Source organism: Oncorhynchus clarkii, chromosome 26, assembly GCF_045791955.1.
Source record: "Oncorhynchus clarkii lewisi isolate Uvic-CL-2024 chromosome 26, UVic_Ocla_1.0, whole genome shotgun sequence".
Taxonomy (NCBI): domain Eukaryota; kingdom Metazoa; phylum Chordata; class Actinopteri; order Salmoniformes; family Salmonidae; genus Oncorhynchus; species Oncorhynchus clarkii.
Window position 1 is genome coordinate 43,398,059 of NC_092172.1, and position 20,998 is coordinate 43,419,056.

The 20,998-nt window shown below is 43.2% G+C and overlaps 1 protein-coding gene across 1 annotated transcript in view; it reads right to left on the minus strand.

The window, feature by feature from the left end:
* The window catches only part of LOC139384691 (multiple C2 and transmembrane domain-containing protein 2-like), a 122,127-nt gene extending 106,672 nt beyond the window's left edge, over nt 1–15,455 (minus strand). The window contains exon 1 of the mRNA XM_071129519.1: nt 15,308–15,455. The gene's annotated coding sequence lies outside the window, so the exon portion shown is untranslated. The remainder of the gene's footprint in view (nt 1–15,307) is intronic.
* Between the last annotated feature and the right edge of the window lie 5,543 nt (nt 15,456–20,998).

The following is a 20,998-nucleotide window of genomic DNA, read 5'->3' on the forward strand; positions in this document are numbered from 1 at the left end:
TATGTGTGTAATCTCAACATTCATGCTACCTTTGTCACAGCCCAGAAGCTACTTAAATATTAGCCATGTATCAATAAAGAAATGTCTAACACTTCGGGCCTTCCATTAAAATGGAACCAGTGTTTCATGAACCTTATCCGTCTTCTGATAAACAAACAGCTAGAGTTCTAGTTTGACAAAAGGGCAACTTAATGTGAAGTGTTTATCCTTTGGCAAAAGCCTGGTCCCAGATCTGTGTCTGTTATTACCAACTCCACTTCTCATTGGACAAACATGACAATTTCATCAGTGGTGGAAAAAGTTCTCAATTGTAAAGATACCTTTATAGAAAATGACTCAAGTAAAAGTTAGTCACCCAGTAAAATTCTACTTGAGTAAAGGTCTAAAAGTATTTGGTTTTATATATACTTTAGTATCATAAAAAAACAGGTAGACCAGTTGAGAACAAGTTCTCATTTACAACCGCGACCTGGCCAAGATAAAGCAAAGCAGTGTGACACAGACAACAACACAGAGTTACACATGGAATAAACAAACGTACAGTCAATAACACAATAGAAAAAGTTTAAATACAGTGTGTGCAAATGGCATGAGGAGGTAAGGCAATAAATAGGCCATAGTAGAGAAGTAATTACAATTTAGCAAATTAACACTGGAGTGATAGATGAGCAGATGATGATGTGCAAGCAGAAATACTAGTGTTCAAAATAGCAGAAAAGTAAATAAAAACAATATGGGGATGAGGTAGTTGGATGGGCTATTTACAGATGGGCTATTTACAGATGGGCTGTGTACAGCTGCAGTGATCTGTGAGCTGATCTGACAGCTGATGCTTAAAGTTAGTGAGGGAGATACGAGTCTCCAACTTCAGCGATTTTTGCAGTTCGTTCCTGTCATTGGCAGCAGAGAACTGGAAGGAAAGGCGGCCAAAGGAGGTGTTGGCTTTGGGGATGACCTATGCTGCTATGGTGACCAGTGGTAAAAAAAATAACTTCAAATTCCTTATATTAAGCAAACCAGATGGGACAATGTTCTCGTTTTTTGTTGAAGGACAGCAGGGGCTCCAACACTCAGACATAATTTACAAACAAGGCATGTTCTCTTTAGTGAGTCCTCCAGATCAGAGGCAGTAGGGATGACCAGGGATGTTCTCTGTTTAGTGAGTCCTCCAGATCAGAGGCAGTAGGGATGACCAGGGATGTTCTCTGTTTAGTGAGTCCTCCAGATCAGAGGCAGTAGGGATGTCCAGGGATGTTCTCTGTTTAGTGAGTCCTCCAGATCAGAGGCAGTAGGGATAACCAGGCATGTTCTCTGTTTAGTGAGTCCTCCAGATCAGAGGCAGTAGGGATGACCAGGGATGTTCTCTTGATAAGTGTGTGAATTAGACCATTTTCCTGTCAAAATGTAACAAGTACTTTTGGGTGTCAGGTAAAATGTACGGAGTAAAAAGCACATTCTATTTAGGAATATAGTGAATTAAAAGTAAAAGTTGGCAGAAATATGAATAGTAAAGTACAGAAACTCCAAAAAGCAGTAACAGACTGGCATCGAGGCTTCCTTTCAGAACAGAGGGACTGTTTCATTATATCTGTATTAGCATCACAATACTTCTGAGACAGGAAGTCTTATCCCTAGTGTGTTTGAACTTAGATGCCTTGAACAACAGCTTTCCTGGGATCATCTGGGAGCATTGTCATGTCCAGTCTCTTCACCACATGATGGAGAAAGTAAAGTCCTACTTTACAGCACAATCAAATGGACAGTAAAAGGACATGCCTGACAGCCATACACAGCAGGAACATAATCCACTGTAATCCCTGTAGAGTAGCGGGACCAGGCAGCTTCTATTATCTGAGCTGAGAGCTGTACTGTAGTGTATTACAGACCCTGTGCCCTGCTAGGACAGCACCTGCCCACTGCACCCCAGCTGCAGTTAGTCTCCAGAGAAAACAACCACTGGTCATTAAGCCTCTTATACAGCCTCTGGGTTTATGATGCTCTTCAAATGGCACCCGATTCCCTACAGTCTTAGAACAAAAGATACAAACTACAACCTGAAAGGATTATTAATCTGTCCCCATAGAACCCTTTCAAGAACCCTTGCTGGTTGCAAGTAGAATTGTTTTGGGTTCCATGTAGAACCCTGTCCACAGAGGAACCCTGTCCACAGAGGAACCCTGTCCACAGAGGGTTCTACATGGAACCCAAAATAGTTCTACCTGGAACCAAAAAGGGTTCTCCTAATGGGACAGCCGAATAACCCTTTTGGATCCCTTTTCTCTAAGAGTGTATATGTCTCCTGACTCTGGTATCTATGAGGTAGGGGTCAGATGTCAGCTCTGTCTTCTGACTCTGGTATCTATGAGGTAGAGGTCAGATGTCAGATCTGTCTCCTGACTCTGGTAACTATGAGGTAGGGGTCAGATGTCAGCTCTGTCTCCTGACTCTGGTAACTATGAGGTAGGGGTCAGATGTCAGCTCTGTCTCCTGACTCTGGTAACTATGAGGTAGAGGTCAGATGTCAGCTCTGTCTCCTGACTCTGGTAACTATGAGGTAGGGGTCAGATGTCAGCTCTGTCTCCTGACTCTGGTAACTATGAGGTAGGGGTCGGATGTCAGCTCCGTCTCCTGACTCTGGTAACTATGAGGTAGGGGTCAGATGTCAGCTCTGTCTCCTGACTCTGGTATCTATGAGGTAGGGGTCAGATGTCAGCTCTGTCTCCTGACTCTGGTAACTATGAGGTAGAGGTCAGATGTCAGCTCTGTCTCCTGACTCTGGTAACTATGAGGTAGAGGTCAGATGTCAGCTCTGTCTCCTGACTCTGGTAACTATGAGGTAGAGGTCAGATGTCAGCTCTGTCTCCTGACTCTGGTAACTATGAGGTAGGGGTCAGATGTCAGCTCTGTCTCCTGACTCTGGTAACTATGAGGTAGAGGTCAGATGTCAGCTCTGTCTCCTGACTCTGGTAACTATGAGGTAGGGGTCAGATGTCAGCTCTGTCTCCTGACTCTGGTAACTATGAGGTAGGGGTCGGATGTCAGCTCCGTCTCCTGACTCTGGTAACTATGAGGTAGGGGTCAGATGTCAGCTCTGTCTCCTGACTCTGGTAACTATGAGGTAGGGGTCAGATGTCAGCTCTGTCTCCTGACTCTGGTAACTATGAGGTAGAGGTCAGATGTCAGCTCTGTCTCCTGACTCTGGTAACTATGAGGTAGAGGTCAGATGTCAGCTCTGTCTCCTGACTCTGGTAACTATGAGGTAGAGGTCAGATGTCAGCTCTGTCTCCTGACTCTGGTAACTATGAGGTAGAGGTCAGATGTCAGCTCTGTCTCCTGACTCTGGTAACTATGAGGTAGAGGTCAGATGTCAGCTCTGTCTCCTGACTCCGGTAACTATGAGGTAGGGGTCAGATGTCAGCTCTGTCTCCTGACTCTGGTAACTATGAGGTAAGGGTCAGATGTCAGCTCTGTCTCCTGACTCTGGTAACTATGAGGTAGAGGTCAGATGCCAGTACTGTCTCTGGTATCTATGAGGTAGAGGTCAGATGTCAGCTCTGTCTCCTGACTCTGGTAACTATGAGGTAAGGGTCAGATGTCAGCTCTGTCTCCTGACTCTGGTAACTATGAGGTAGAGGTCAGATGCCAGTACTGTCTCTGGTATCTATGAGGTAGAGGTCAGATGTCAGCTCTGTCTCCTGACTCTGGTAACTATGAGGTAGAGGTCAGATGTCAGCTCTGTCTCCTGACTCTGGTAACTATGAGGTAGAGGTCAGATGTCAGCTCTGTCTCCTGACTCTGGTAACTATGAGGTAGAGGTCAGATGTCAGCTCTGTCTCCTGACTCTGGTAACTATGAGGTAGAGGTCAGATGTCAGCTCTGTCTCCTGACTCTGGTAACTATGAGGTAGGGGTCAGATGTCAGCTCTGTCTCCTGACTCTGGTAACTATGAGGTAGAGGTCAGATGTCAGCTCTGTCTCCTGACTCTGGTAACTATGAGGTAGGGGTCAGATGTCAGCTCTGTCTCCTGACTCTGGTAACTATGAGGTAGGGGTCGGATGTCAGCTCCGTCTCCTGACTCTGGTAACTATGAGGTAGGGGTCAGATGTCAGCTCTGTCTCCTGACTCTGGTAACTATGAGGTAGGGGTCAGATGTCAGCTCTGTCTCCTGACTCTGGTAACTATGAGGTAGAGGTCAGATGTCAGCTCTGTCTCCTGACTCTGGTAACTATGAGGTAGAGGTCAGATGTCAGCTCTGTCTCCTGACTCTGGTAACTATGAGGTAGGGGTCAGATGTCAGCTCTGTCTCCGGTAACTATGAGGTAGGGGTCAGATGTCAGCTCTTTCTCTGGTAACTATGAGGTAGGGGTCAGATGTCAGCTCTTTCTCTGGTATCTATGAGGTAGGGGTCAGATGTCAGCTCTTTCTCTGGTATCTATGAGGTAGGGGTCAGATGTCAGCTCTGTCTCCGGTAACTATGAGGTAGGGGTCAGATGTCAGCTCTTTCTCTGTTAACTATGAGGTAGGGGTCAGATGTCAGCTCTTTCTCTGGTATCTATGAGGTAGGGGTCAGATGTCAGCTCTTTCTCTGGTATCTATGAGGTAGGGGTCAGATGTCAGCTCTTTCTCTGGTATCTATGAGGTAGGGGTCAGATGTCAGCTCTTTCTCTGGTATCTATGAGGTAGGGGTCAGATGTCAGCTCTTTCTCTGGTATCTATGAGGTAGGGGTCAGATGTCAGCTCTTTCTCTGGTAACTATGAGGTAGGGGTCAGATGTCAGCTCTTTCTCTGGTATCTATGAGGTAGGGGTCAGATGTCAGCTCTTTCTCTGGTAACTATGAGGTAGGGGTCAGATGTCAGCTCTTTCTCTGGTATCTATGAGGTAGGGGTCAGATGTCAGCTCTGTCAGATGTCCAGGTCCAGACATACCTGATACTCTACTAGTGGATCATAATGACAGCGGGTCCAATATGTGTCCATCTTAATCTCCTCTTTTCTTTAGTGTCACTTCAGAGAGAATGTCTGCTTGGAAGAAATCAGTTTCCTGTTAATCCAGGACGCAGGGCGAGGGCTCTGACCCAGATGAGGGGATTAGAGGAGGAGGAATAAAATGTTGACAGAAACATAGAATAAAAGAGTGTGATGGATAGAGGGGAGGATGATGTTAGAGAGAGATTGGGACGGACAGGAGACTAGTGAAGGTGGGACTGACTGTGACCTCTATCCTGATCTGAATGCCAAATGGCACCAAATTCCCTAGTGCACTATTTTTGATCAGGGCTTGTAGGGGTCAGAAGTAGTCACTGTATTGGGAGTATGCTGTCATTTGGGCCACCTGCCTGTTCTGCTGTCAGATAACAGTCAGTCAACTCCAGACTGGTAATAATAGCATCATACCATCCAACAATGCCTGAAAGGAAGTTGCAACATCCTCTACACCTGCAGTACAGTTGGAAGTAGCTAGTGACGAATGTAATGTAAAACGATCTCTTAACAATGCCAACACTGATCAACAAAATGGATGTCCATGGAAATTAAATTAACAATATTTACCTTCATAAATACTACGTACATTTCTATACTGATTGACAGATTTTACGCTACTACAGTGATCGCAGATCTTATAAATGTGGCCAGAAATATAGCTAAATATTTAATAGTCTTTAATAATCATAATGACTATCTGACAGCAGTTCAACCATTAAGCTAACTGACAGCAGTATTCAGTTCAGTCACTAAGCTAACTGACAGCAGTATTCAGTTCAGTCAGTAAGCTAACTGACAGCAGTATTCAATTCAGTCAGTAAGCTAACTGACAGCAGCATTCAGTTCAGTCAGTAAGCTAACTGACAGCAGTATTCAGTTCAGTCACTAAGCTAACTGACAGCAGTATTCAGTTCAGTCACTAAGCTAACTGACAGCAGTATTCAGTTCAGTCATTAAGCTAACTGACAGCAGTATTCAGTTCAGTCAGTAAGCTAACTGACAGCAGTATTCAGTTCTGTCAGTAAGGAACTGCCAACTACTGGGGTCAGTTTTGGTGCAGAGAGAGAGAGAGAGAGAGAGAGAGAGAGAGAGAGTCTTTATGGCTGACGGCTTAACTACCATCACACAACAACTCCTCCTATCATCACAACACTGTCCCTCACTGTTAGCCAGGCTGGCTAGAGCAGAGAGGGAATCTACCTCCCTAATGACACCCTATTCCCTATAGAGTGCACTATTTTTCACCAGGGCCTACAGGGCTCAGGTCAAATATAGTGCACTATATAGGGAATATAGTCCCATTTGGGATGCAGACAGAGAGAGAGAGAGGGAGAGGGAGAGCTATCTACACTAATCCTGACAAACGGCTGCTCTATCATCCGTCCGTCCTGCAGAGTAGAGGCAGGGTGAGACGACAGTACAGTTGGCCCTGAACATCTGTCTCATTATGAAGGCAGTGTGTTGTGGCCATGCTGAGACCACACTAGACCACAGGGACGCCCTGCGTCCCAATAGGCATCCTATTCGCTATATAGTGCACTACGTTTGACCAGAGTGGTAGTAGTAGTACACTACATTGGGAATAGGGTTCAATTTGGGACAGAGACGGGACAGGGAGAAAGCTAGCTAGCTAGCACCCTAGGCAGATCAGCCCACCACACAGAGAGGACAGGAGAGAACAGGACAAGGGTCAGAGTTCACACAGGGTCAGCACACCTTCTCTAGGCAGATCAGCCCACCACACAGAGAGAACAGGACAAGGGTCAGAGTTCACACAGGGTCAGCACACCTTCTCTATGACCATACACATAAATAAACAGATGAATGTTGACCTGGTGGACCTTGTTCACTGCCAAAAGCCCCAGTCCGACTGTACACATCTAATCTCCAGTGACTTCTCTAACTACATCATGCTTTAATGGGTTTCCTCATGTGAGACTACTGTCTCCACAGGGATGAAGCCAGTCTGAGTTCACTACAAACAAGGGCTGTGAAATAGGGTTCATTTGATGTCAAAACACTGTCTAATGTTATTGTAGGCTGTGGCTAGAGAGGTGTGCTAGCAGTGCTGGTCTAAAACACGCTATAGAGTCCAGACATTTGTAATGGGAGGACCTCGTCAATAACGGAGTCATTTTGATGGGAAATTCATGTATGTGCCAAACCCCAACCCTGTATGAGCCCAACCCCAACCCTGTATGAGCCCAACCCCAACCCTGTATGAGCCCAACCCCAACCCTGTATGAGCCCAACCCCAACCCTGTATGAGCCCACCCCAACCCTGCATGAGCCCAACCCCAACCCTGTATGAGCCCAACCCCAACCCTGTATGAGCCCAACCCCAACCCTGTATGAGCCCAACCATAACCCTGTATGAGCAAAACCAGAACCCTGTATGAGTCCAACCCTAACCCTGTATGAGCCCAACCACAACCCTGTATGAGTCCAACCCTAACCCTGTATGAGCACAACCCTGTATGAGTCCAACCCTAACCCTGTATGAGCTCAACCCTAACCCTGTATGAGTCCAACCACAACCCTGTATGAGCCCAACCACAACCCTATATGAGTCCAACCCTAACCCTGTATGAGCACAACCCTAACCCTGTATGAGCCCAACCCTAACCCTGTATGAGCCCAACCCTAACCCTGTATGAGCCCAACCACAACCCTGTACGAGTCCAAACCCAACCTTGTATGAGTCCAACCCTAACCCTGTATGAGCCCAACCCTAACCCTATATGAGCCCAACCCTAACCCTATATGAGCCCAACCCCAACCCTGTATGAGCCCAACCCCAACCCTGTATGAGCCCAACCCCAACCCTGTATGAGCCCAACCCCAACCCTGTATGACCCCAACCTCAACCCTGTATGACGTATGGTAATAACACCACAACAAGGACTGAGACGTATGGTAATACCACCACAACAAGGACTGAGACGTATGGTAAAACCACCACAACAAGGACTGAGACGTATGGTAAAACCACCACAACAAGGACTGAGACGTATGGTAATACCACCACAACAAGGACTGAGACGTATGGTAAAACCACCACAACAAGGACTGAGACGTATGGTAATACCACCACAACAAGGACTGAGACATATGGTAATAACACCAAAACAAGGACCGAGACGTATGGTAATACCACCACAACAAGGACCGAGACCTATGGTAATACCACCACAACAAAGACCAGGACGTATGGTAACACCACCACAACAAGGACTGAGACGTATGTACCAACCACCACAACAAGGACTGAGACGTATGTATCAACCAGCACAACAAGGACTGAGACGTATGTATCAACCAGCACAACAAGGACTGAGATGTACGGTAATAACACTGAATGTGACTAACACCACTACAGCATTAGACGGTAATAACACCACTACAGCATTAGACGGTAATAACACCACTACAGCATTAGATGGTAATAACACCACTACAGCATTAGACGGTAATAACACCACTACAGCATTAGATGGTAATAACACCACTACAGCATTAGACGGTAATAACACCACTACAGCATTAGACGGTAATAACACCACTACAGCATTAGACGGTAATAACACCACTACAGCATTAGACGGTAATAACACCACTACAGCATTAGACGGTAATAACACCACTACAGCATTAGACGGTAATAACACCACTACAGCATTAGATGGTAATAACACCACTACAGCATTAGATGGTAATAACACCACTACAGCATGAGATGGTAATAACACCACTACAGCATTAGATGGTAATAACACCACTACAGCATTAGATGGTAATAACACCACTACAGCATTAGATGGTAATAACACCACTACAGCATTAGATGGTAATAACACCACTACAGCATTAGATGGTAATAACAAAACTACAGCATTAGATGGTAATAACACCACAACAGCATTAGATGGTAATAACACCACTACAGCATTAGATGGTAATAACACCACTACAGCATTAGATGGTAATAACACCACAACAGCATTAGATGGTAATAACACCACTACAGCATTAGATGGTAATAACACCACTACAGCATTAGACGGTAATAACACCACTACAGCATTAGACTTTAATAACACCACTACAGCATTAGACGGTAATAACACCACGACAGCATTAGATGGTAATAACACCACTACAGCATTAGATGGTAATAACACCACTACAGCATTAGATGGTAATAACACCACTACAGCATTAGATGGTAGTAACACCACTACAGCATTAGATGGTAGTAACACCACTACAGCATTAGATGGTAATAACACCACTACAGCATTAGATGGTAATAACACCACTACAGCATTAGATGGTAATAACACCACTACAGCATTAGATGGTAGTAACACCACGACAGCATTAGATGGTAATAACACCACTACAGCATTAGATGGTAATAACACCACTACAGCATGAGATGGTAATAACACCACTACAGCATTAGATGGTAATAACACCACTACAGCATTAGATGGTAATAACACCACTACAGCATTAGATGGTAATAACACCACTACAGCATTAGATGGTAATAACACCACTACAGCATTAGATGGTAATAACACCACAACAGCATTAGATGGTAATAACACCACTACAGCATTAGATGGTAATAACACCACTACAGCATTAGATGGTAATAACACCACTACAGCATTAGATGGTAGTAACACCACTACAGCATTAGATGGTAATAACACCACTACAGCATTAGATGGTAATAACACCACTACAGCATTAGATGGTAATAACACCACTACAGCATTAGATGGTAATAACACCACTACAGCATTAGATGGTAGTAACACCACTACAAATAACACCACTACAGAATTAGATGGTAATAACACCACTACAGCATTAGATGGTAATAACACCACTACAGCATTAGATGGTAATAACACCACAACAGCATTAGATGGTAATAACACCACTACAGCATTAGATGGTAGTAACACCACTACAGCATTAGATGGTAATAACACCACTACAGCATTAGATGGTAATAACACCACAACAGCATTAGATGGTAGTAACACCACTACAGCATTAGATTGTAATAACACCACTACAGCATTAGACGGTAATAACACCACTACAGCATTAGATGGTAATAACACCACAACAGCATTAGATGGTAATAACACCACTACAGCATTAGATGGTAGTAACACCACTACAGCATTAGATGGTATCAACACCACTACAGCATTAGATGGTAATAACACCACAACAGCATTAGATGGTAATAACACCACAACAGCATTAGATGGTAATAACACCACTACAGCATTAGATGGTATCAACACCACTACAGCATTAGATGGTAATAACACCACTACAGCATTAGATGGTAATAACACCACAACAGCATTAGATGGTAATAACACCACTACAGCATTAGATGGTAATAACACCACTACAGCATTAGATGGTAATAACACCACAACAGCATTAGATGGTAATAACACCACTACAGCATTAGATGGTAATAACACCACTACAGCATTAGATGGTAATAACACCACTACAGCATTAGATGGTAATAACACCACTACAGCATTAGATGGTAGTAACACCACTACAGAATTAGATGGTAATAACACCACTACAGCATTAGATGGTAATAACACCACTACAGCATTAGACGGTAATAACACCACTACAGCATTAGATGGTAATAACACCACTACAGCATTAGATGGTAATAACACCACTACAGCATTAGATGGTAATAACACCACAACAGCATTAGATGGTAATAACACCACTACAGCATTAGATGGTAATAAAACCACTACAGCATTAGATGGTAATAACACCACTACAGCATTAGACGGTAATAACACCACTACAGCATTAGATGGTAATAACACCACTACAGCATTAGATGGTAATAACACCACTACAGCATTAGATGGTAATAACACCACAACAGCATTAGATGGTAATAACACCACTACAGCATTAGATGGTAATAACACCACTACAGCATTAGATGGTAATAACACCACTACAGCATTAGATGGTAATAACACCACTACAGCATTAGATGGTAGTAACACCACGACAGCATTAGATGGTAATAACACCACTACAGCATTAGATGGTAATAACACCACTACAGCATGAGATGGTAATAACACCACTACAGCATTAGATGGTAATAACACCACTACAGCATTAGATGGTAATAACACCACTACAGCATTAGATGGTAATAACACCACTACAGCATTAGATGGTAATAACACCACAACAGCATTAGATGGTAATAACACCACTACAGCATTAGATGGTAATAACACCACTACAGCATTAGATGGTAATAACACCACTACAGCATTAGATGGTAGTAACACCACTACAAATAACACCACTACAGAATTAGATGGTAATAACACCACTACAGCATTAGATGGTAATAACACCACTACAGCATTAGATGGTAATAACACCACTACAGCATTAGATGGTAATAACACCACAACAGCATTAGATGGTAATAACACCACTACAGCATTAGATGGTAGTAACACCACTACAGCATTAGATGGTAATAACACCACTACAGCATTAGATGGTAATAACACCACAACAGCATTAGATGGTAGTAACACCACTACAGCATTAGATTGTAATAACACCACTACAGCATTAGACGGTAATAACACCACTACAGCATTAGATGGTAATAACACCACTACAGCATTAGATGGTAGTAACACCACTACAGCATTAGATGGTATCAACACCACTACAGCATTAGATGGTAATAACACCACAACAGCATTAGATGGTAATAACACCACAACAGCATTAGATGGTAATAACACCACTACAGCATTAGATGGTATCAACACCACTACAGCATTAGATGGTAATAACACCACTACAGCATTAGATGGTAATAACACCACAACAGCATTAGATGGTAATAACACCACTACAGCATTAGATGGTAATAACACCACTACAGCATTAGATGGTAATAACACCACAACAGCATTAGATGGTAATAACACCACTACAGCATTAGATGGTAATAACACCACTACAGCATTAGATGGTAATAACACCACTACAGCATTAGATGGTAATAACACCACTACAGCATTAGATGGTAATAACACCACTACAGCATTAGATGGTAATAACACCACTACAGCATTAGATGGTAATAACACCACTACAGCATTAGATGGTAATAACACCACTACAGCATTAGATGGTAATAACACCACTACAGCATTAGATGGTAATAACACCACTACAGCATTAGATGGTAATAACACCACTACAGCATTAGATGGTAATAACACCACTACAGCATTAGATGGTAGTAACACCACTACAGCATTAGATGGTAATAACACCACTACAGCATTAGATGGTATCAACACCACTACAGCATTAGATGGTAATAACACCACTACAGCATTAGATGGTAATAACACCACTACAGCATTAGATGGTAATAACACCACTACAGCATTAGATGGTAATAGCACCACTACAGCATTAGATGGTAATAACACCACTACAGCATTAGATGGTAATAACACCACTACAGCATTAGATGGTAATAACACCACTACAGCATTAGATGGTAATAACACCACAACAGCATTAGATGGTAATAACACCACTACAGCATTAGATGGTAGTAACACCACTACAGCATTAGATGGTAATAACACCACTACAGCATTAGATGGTAATAACACCACTACAGCATTAGATGGTAGTAACACCACTACAGCATTAGATGGTAATAACACCACTACAGCATTAGATGGTAATAACACCACTACAGCATTAGATGGTAATAACACCACTACAGCATTAGATGGTAATAACACCACTACAGCATTAGACGGTAATAACACCACTACAGCATTAGAAGGTAATAACACCACTACAGCATTAGATGGTAATAACACCACTACAGCATTAGATGGTAATAACACCACTACAGCATTAGATGCTAATAACACCACTACAGCATTTGATGGTAATAACACCACTACAGCATTAGACGGTAATAACACCACTACAGCATTAGATGGTAATAACACCACTACAGCATTAGATGGTAATAACACCACTACAGCATTAGATGGTAATAACACCACTACAGCATTAGACGGTAATAACACCACTACAGCATTAGACGGTAATAACACCACTACAGCATTAGATGGTAATAACACCACTACAGCATTAGATGGTAATAACACCACTACAGCATTAGATGGTAATAACACCACTACAGCATTAGACGGTAATAACACCACTACAGCATTAGATGGTAATAACACCACTACAGCATTAGATGGTAATAACACCACTACAGCATTAGATGGTAATAACACCACTACAGCATTAGATGGTAATAACACCACTACAGCATTAGATGGTAATAACACCACTACAGCATTAGATGGTAATAACACCACAACAGCATTAGATGGTAATAACACCACTACAGCATTAGATGGTAATAACACCACTACAGCATTAGATGGTAATAACACCACTACAGCATTAGACGGTAATAACACCACTACAGCATTAGATGGTAATAACACCACTACAGCATTAGATGGTAATAACACCACTACAGCATTAGATGGTAATAACACCACAACAGCATTAGATGGTAATAACACCACTACAGCATTAGACGGTAATAACACCACTACAGCATTAGATGGTAATAACACCACAACAGCATTAGATGGTAATAACACCACTACAGCATTAGATGGTAGTAACACCACTACAGCATTAGATGGTAATAACACCACTACAGCATTAGATGGTAATAACACCACTACAGCATTAGATGGTAGTAACACCACTACAGCATTAGATGGTAATAACACCACTACAGCATTAGACGGTAATAACACCACTACAGCATTAGATGGTAATAACACCACTACAGCATTAGATGGTAATAACACCACTACAGCATTAGATGGTAATAACACCACAACAGCATTAGATGGTAATAACACCACTACAGCATTAGATGGTAATAAGTACTTTGAATTTTAACAAAATGAAGTGCTTTATAAATAACATTTGATTGATTGAATAAGATGTTAACTTAAGAATTGTGGAATCGATGCTAGAAGTGCTTAAGGCTGTTCCGTTGAGTTGACACTACAGACGTTGAGCAACAGTCCAAACATGTCCTGTCAAAGAGGCATTTCTTGATCAATGTGTGTTCCTGTTCAGTGTTTAGACAGAGCTAGCTGCTGCCTGCTGGTTTAGGTATTTAGGAAACAGGACAGAGAGCATCATGGGAAAGTTAGCAGTTAACTTCCATCTCATATATGGCACCTTTCAGCCATCACGTCGCCTTAATTGAACATCCACAGACTTAAACATATTGTAAAATGTTTTGAATTATTTTTACAACAGATTTGAATCATAGAAGATTAAAGTGTGTTTGCTTGGTCCTTCATTACTTGTTGATTGCTTAACATTGTGTTTTAGAGCACTTTCCATAGACTCATGGGACAGTTACCAGATACCTAGAAAAAGGAACATGATACATTATATGATTTTATGGCAGATGCTAGATGCCATATGAGAATCTACATGACATGATTTTATGACAGGTGCCATATGAGAATCTACATGACATGATTTTATGACAGATGCTAGATGCCATATGAGAATCTACATGACATGATTTTATGGCAGATGCTAGATGCCATATGAGAATCTACATGACATGATTTTATGGCAGATGCTAGGTGCCATATGAGAATCTACATTACATGACTTTATGGCAGATGCTAGATGCCATATGAGAATCTACATGACATGATTTTATGGCAGATGCCATATGAGAATCTACATGACATGATTTTATGGCAGGTGCCATATGAGAATCTACATGACATGATTTTATGGCAGGTGTGCTTGTTTGGTCTGTTGAAGTATTTCCATACACACCAATGTGTTTACACTTTGTTTAAACACCCATGCTGGTCTTTTGTCATGATGCACTTCAGAATTGATAAACCTGTTTTAGGGAGGATACCCGTTTCGAATTCTTCACAATCACATTCCGAAATTTCAAACACGACTTCGGCATTTAAATGAAATACAGGCTACATGGTATAAAAGTACAGTGGTTCTGACAACTTTTACAGCACATTGTTGAAGTCGACAACGTCACCAAGTTCACACCTGTACTGGACAGACTCGTGGAGGGCAACTCCAGACAGGTAACTTTACAATCATAAACGCGACCTGTAAAATAAAGTAACATCCCAGAATTTACCTTTATCTCCGTTGCTAAAAACATTCTCAAACGTCTCTATCCCATGCACGTCAAGGTTGGGGGATAGGTTTGTTGAAGCGAGAAGCACGTCACATCTGCAATCTCCTTTAGCGTAGCGGTACTTCTGAACAAACGACGGGACTTCCTCGTCGAACACGGGAGCGCGCTATGAAAAGGAGCGCGCAGTGAATTAAAGGGCGGTGTCGCCAACAGGTCAATGTTTGGCCGACGTTTAGAATAGGGGTGTATTCACTAGGAACCTTCTTTTACGGCTGCTGCGTAACCGTTACCAAACCGAAGCAAACGGGTTGGGACCCACCTGAAGTTGTCCAATAGAAACTCTGGTTTTCATTGTGAAAGTTTTAGCAGCTGCTTACTATGATGTCGAATAGATCTCCTGGTGTGTATTCATGTTTGCCAAGGGAAGCCCCAAACCATGTACCAAGAAAATAAACATAATGTCTTTCTTCTCTATGCGTTTCATAATTTTCCTTCAAATTGGCTAGAGGCAGAATGTTTACCATCAGAGAAAGCATCAGAGCGAGCGAAACAGCACCCCTCAGTCTCTGTATGTAAAGGCCATCTATCTGATGATGTCTGGTCAGTGAAACAGCACCCCTCTGTCTCTGTATGTAAAGGCCATCTATCTGATGATGTCTGGTCAGTGAAACAGCTCCCCTCTGTCTCTGTATGTATAGGCCATCTATCTGATGCTGTCTGGTCAGTGAAACAGCACCCCTCTGTCTCTGTATGTAAAGGCCATCTATCTGATGCTGTCTGGTCAGTGAAACAGCACCCCTCTGTCTCTGTATGTAAAGGCCATCTATCTGATGCTGTCTGGTCAGTGAAACAGCACCCCTCGGTCTCTGTATGTATAGGCCATCTATCTGATGCTGTCTGGTCAGTGAAACAGCTCCCCTCTGTCTCTGTATGTAAAGGCCATCTATCTGATGCTGTCTGGTCAGTGAAACAGCACCCCTCGGTCTCTGTATGTAAAGGCCATCTATCTGATGCTATCTGGTCAGTGAAACAGCACCCCTCTGTCTCTGTATGTAAAGGCCATCTATCTGATGATGTCTGGTCAGTGAAACAGCACCCCTCTGTCTCTGTATGTAAAGGCCATCTATCTGATGCTGTCTGGTCAGTGAAACAGCTCCCCTCTATCTGATGCTGTCTGGTCAGTGAAACAGCTCCCTTCTATCTGATGCTGTCTGGTCAGTGAAACAGCTCCCCTCTATCTGATGCTGTCTGGTCAGTGAAACAGCTCCCTTCTATCTGATGATGTCTGGTCAGTGAAACAGCTCCCCTCTGTCTCTGTATGTAAAGGCCATCTATCTGATGCTGTCTGGTCAGTGAAACAGCACCCCTCTGTCTCTGTATGTATAGGCCATCTATCTGATGCTGTCTGGTCAGTGAAACAGCTCCCCTCTGTCTCTGTATGTAAAGGCCATCTATCTGATGCTGTCTGGTCAGTGAAACAGCACCCCTTTGTCTCTGTATGTAAAGGCCATCTATCTGATGCTGTCTGGTCAGTGAAACAGCACCCCTCTATCTCTGTATGTAAAGGCCATCTATCTGATGCTATCTGGTCAGTGAAACAGCACCCCTCTGTCTCTGTATGTAAAGGCCATCTATCTGATGATGTCTGGTCAGTGAAACAGCACCCCTCTATCTCTGTATGTAAAGGCCATCTATCTGATGCTATCTGGTCAGTGAAACAGCACCCCTCTGTCTCTGTATGTAAAGGCCATCTATCTGATGATGTCTGGTCAGTGAAACAGCACCCCTCTGTCTCTGTATGTAAAGGTCATCTATCTGATGCTGTCTGGTCAGTGAAACAGCACCCCTCTGTCTCTGTATGTATAGGCCATCTATCTGATGCTGTCTGGTCAGTGAAACAGCTCCCCTCTATCTGATGCTGTCTGGTCAGTGAAACAGCTCCCCTCTATCTGATGCTGTCTGGTCAGTGAAACAGCACCCCTCTGTCTCTGTATGTAAAGGTCATCTATCTGATGCTGTCTGGTCAGTGAAACAGCACCCCTCTGTCTCTGTATGTATAGGCCATCTATCTGATGCTGTCTGGTCAGTGAAACAGCTCCCCTCTATCTGATGCTGTCTGGTCAGTGAAACAGCTCCCCTCTATCTGATGCTGTCTGGTCAGTGAAACAGCTCCCTTCTATCTGATGCTGTCTGGTCAGTGAAACAGCTCCCATCTATCTGATGCTGTCTGGTCAGTGAAACAGCTCCCCTCTATCTGATGCTGTCTGGTCAGTGAAACAGCTCCCCTCTATCTGATGCTGTCTGGTCAGTGAAACAGCACCCCTCTGTCTCTGTATGTAAAGGTCATCTATCTGATGCTGTCTGGTCAGTGAAACAGCACCCCTCTGTCTCTGTATGTATAGGCCATCTATCTGATGCTGTCTGGTCAGTGAAACAGCTCCCCTCTATCTGATGCTGTCTGGTCAGTGAAACAGCTCCCTTCTATCTGATGCTGTCCGGTCAGAAAGAGTACGACATTGTTGCCGCCCGTAGCATTGAACGCAAGGCACGCCACCGAGCATTTTGGCCTCCCTTGATAAAAAAAGCATATAATAATAGCCAATCAGCATTGAGCTAAATTGAGTGAGCTGAACTGTGAATCGTCCTGGAGCACCAATAGAAAGTAGAAAGGGAAGCCCGTCTGGTTTTGGCTTCACTCCAATCAAATCACATCGAGAGCAAAACCAAACTGACAGAAACAACTGGAGTTGTTGCTTCTCGCACCAGAGTGGAGCAGCAGTCTAACCCCCCTGTTGGGGTCAGTGAGATGTAACATATTGTCTTTCTATTGGCGACCTGTTGGGGTCAGTGAGTTGTAACATATTGTCTACCTATTGGAGACCTGTTGGGGTCAGAGAGTTGTAACATATTGTCCTGTTGGGGTCAGTGAGTTGTAACATATTGTCTACCTATTGGAGACCTGTTGGGGTCAGAGAGTTGTAACATATTGTCTACCTATTGGAGACCTGTTGGGGTCAGAGAGTTGTAACATATTGGGGTCAGTGAGTTGTAACATATTGTCTATCTATTGGAGACCTGTTGGGGGCAGTGAGTTGTAACATAGTCTACCTATTGGAGACCTGTTGGGGTCAGTGAGTTGTAACATATTGACCTGTTGGGGTCAGTGAGTTGTAACATGTTGTCCTGTTGGGGTCAGTGAGTTGTAACATATTGTCCTGTTGGGGTCAGTGAGTTGTAACATATTGTCCTGTTGGGGTCAGTGAGTTGTAACATATTGTCTTTCTATTGGAGACCTGTTGGGGTCAGTGAGTTGTAACATGTTGTCCTTCTATTGGAGACCTGTTGGGGTCAGTGAGTTGTAACATGTTGTCCTGTTGGGGTCAGTGAGTTGTAACATATTGTCCTGTTGGGGTCAGTGAGTTGTAACATATTGGCCTGTTGGGGTCAGTGAGTTGTAACATATTGTCCTGTTGGGGTCAGTGAGTTGTAACATATTGTCCTGTTGGGGTCAGTGTGTTGTAACATATTGTCCTGTTGGGGTCAGTGAGTTGTAACATATTGTCTACCTATTGGAGACCTGTTGGGGTCAGTGTGTTGTAACATATTGACCTGTTGGGGTCAGTGAGTTGTAACATATTGTCCTGTTGGGGTCAGTGAGTTGGAACATATTGTCCTGTTGGGGTCAGTGTGTTGTAACATATTGTCCTGTTGGGGTCAGTGAGTTGTAACATATTGTCCTTTTGGGGTCAGTGAGTTGTAACATATTGTCCTGTTGGGGTCAGTGAGTTGTAACATATTGTCCTTTTGGGGTCAGTGAGTTGTAACATATTGTCCTGTTGGGGTCAGTGAGTTGTAACATATTGTCCTGTTGGGGTCAGTGAGTTGTAACATATTGTCCTGTTGGGGTCAGTGAGTTGTAACATATTGTCCTGTTGGGGTCAGTGAGTTGTAACATATTGTCCTGTTGGGGTCAGTGAGTTGTAACATATTGTCCTTTTGGGGTCAGTGAGTTGTAACATATTGTCCTGTTGGGGTCAGTGAGTTGTAACATATTGTCCTTTTGGGGTCAGTGAGTTGTAACATATTGACCTGTTGGGGTCAGTGAGTTGTAACATATTGTCCTGTTGGGGTCAGTGAGTTGTAACATATTGTCCTGTTGGGGTCAGTGAGTTGGAACATATTGGCCTGTTGGGGTCAGTGAGTTGTAACATATTGTCCTGTTGGGGTCAGTGAGTTGTAACATATTGTCTATCTATTGGAGACCTGTTGGGGTCAGTGAGTTGTAACATATTGTCTACCTATTGGAGACCTGTTGGGGTCAGTAAGTTGCAACATATTGTCCTGTTGGGGTCAGTGAGTTGTAACATATTGTCTATCTATTGGAGACCTGTTGGGGTCAATGAGTTGTAACATATTGTCCTGTTGGGGTCAATGAGTTGTAATATATTGTCCTGTTGGGGTCAGTGTGTTGTAACATATTGTCCTGTTGGGGTCAATGAGTTGTAATATATTGTCCTGTTGGGGTCAGTGTGTTGTAACATATTGTCCTGTTGGGGTCAGTGAGTTGTAACATATTGTCTATCTATTGGAGACCTGTTGGGGTCAGTGAGTTGTAACATATTGTCCTGTTGGGGTCAGAGAGTTGTAACATATTGTCCTGTTGGTGTCAGTGAGTTGTAACATTTTGTCCTGTTGGGGTCAGTGAGTTGTAACATATTGTCCTGTTGGGGTCAGTGAGTTGTAACATATTGTCCTGTTGGGGTCAGTGAGTTGTAACATATTGTCCTGTTGGGGTCAGTGAGTTGTAACATATTGACCTGTTGGGGTCAGAGAGTTGTAACATATTGTCCTGTTGGGGTCAATGAGTTGTAATATATTGTCCTGTTGGGGTCAGTGTGTTGTAACATATTGTCCTGTTGGGGTCAGTGAGTTGTAACATATTGTCTATCTATTGGAGACCTGTTGGGGTCAGTGAGTTGTAACATATTGTCCTGTTGGGGTCAGAGAGTTGTAACATATTGTCCTGTTGGTGTCAGTGAGTTGTAACATTTTGTCCTGTTGGGGTCAGTGAGTTGTAACATATTGTCCTGTTGGGGTCAGTGAGTTGTAACATATTGTCCTGTTGGGGTCAGTGAGTTGTAACATATTGTCCTGTTGGGGTCAGTGAGTTGTAACATATTGACCTGTTGGGGTCAGAGAGTTGTAACATATTGTCCTGTTGGGGTCAGTGAGTTGTAACATATTGTCCTGTTGGGGTCAGTGAGTTGTAACATATTGTCCTGTTGGGGTCAGTGAGTTGTAACATATTGACCTGTTCGGGTCAGAGAGTTGTAACATGTTGTCCTGTTGGGGTCAGTGAGTTGTAACATGTTGTCCTGTTGGGGTCAGTGAGTTGTAACATATTGTCTATCTATTGGAGACCTGTTGGGGTCAGTGAGTTGTAACATATTGTCTTTCTATTGGAGACCTGTTGGGGTCAGTGAGTTGTAACATATTGTCCTGTTGGGGTCAGTGAGTTGTAACATATTGTCTATCTATTGGAGACCTGTTGGGGTCAGTGAGTTGTAACATATTGTCTACCTATTGGAGACCTGTTGGGGTCAGTGAGTTGTAACATACTGTCCTGTTGGGGTCAATGAGTTGTAACATATTGTCTATCTATTGGAAACCTGTTGAGGTCAGTGAGTTGTA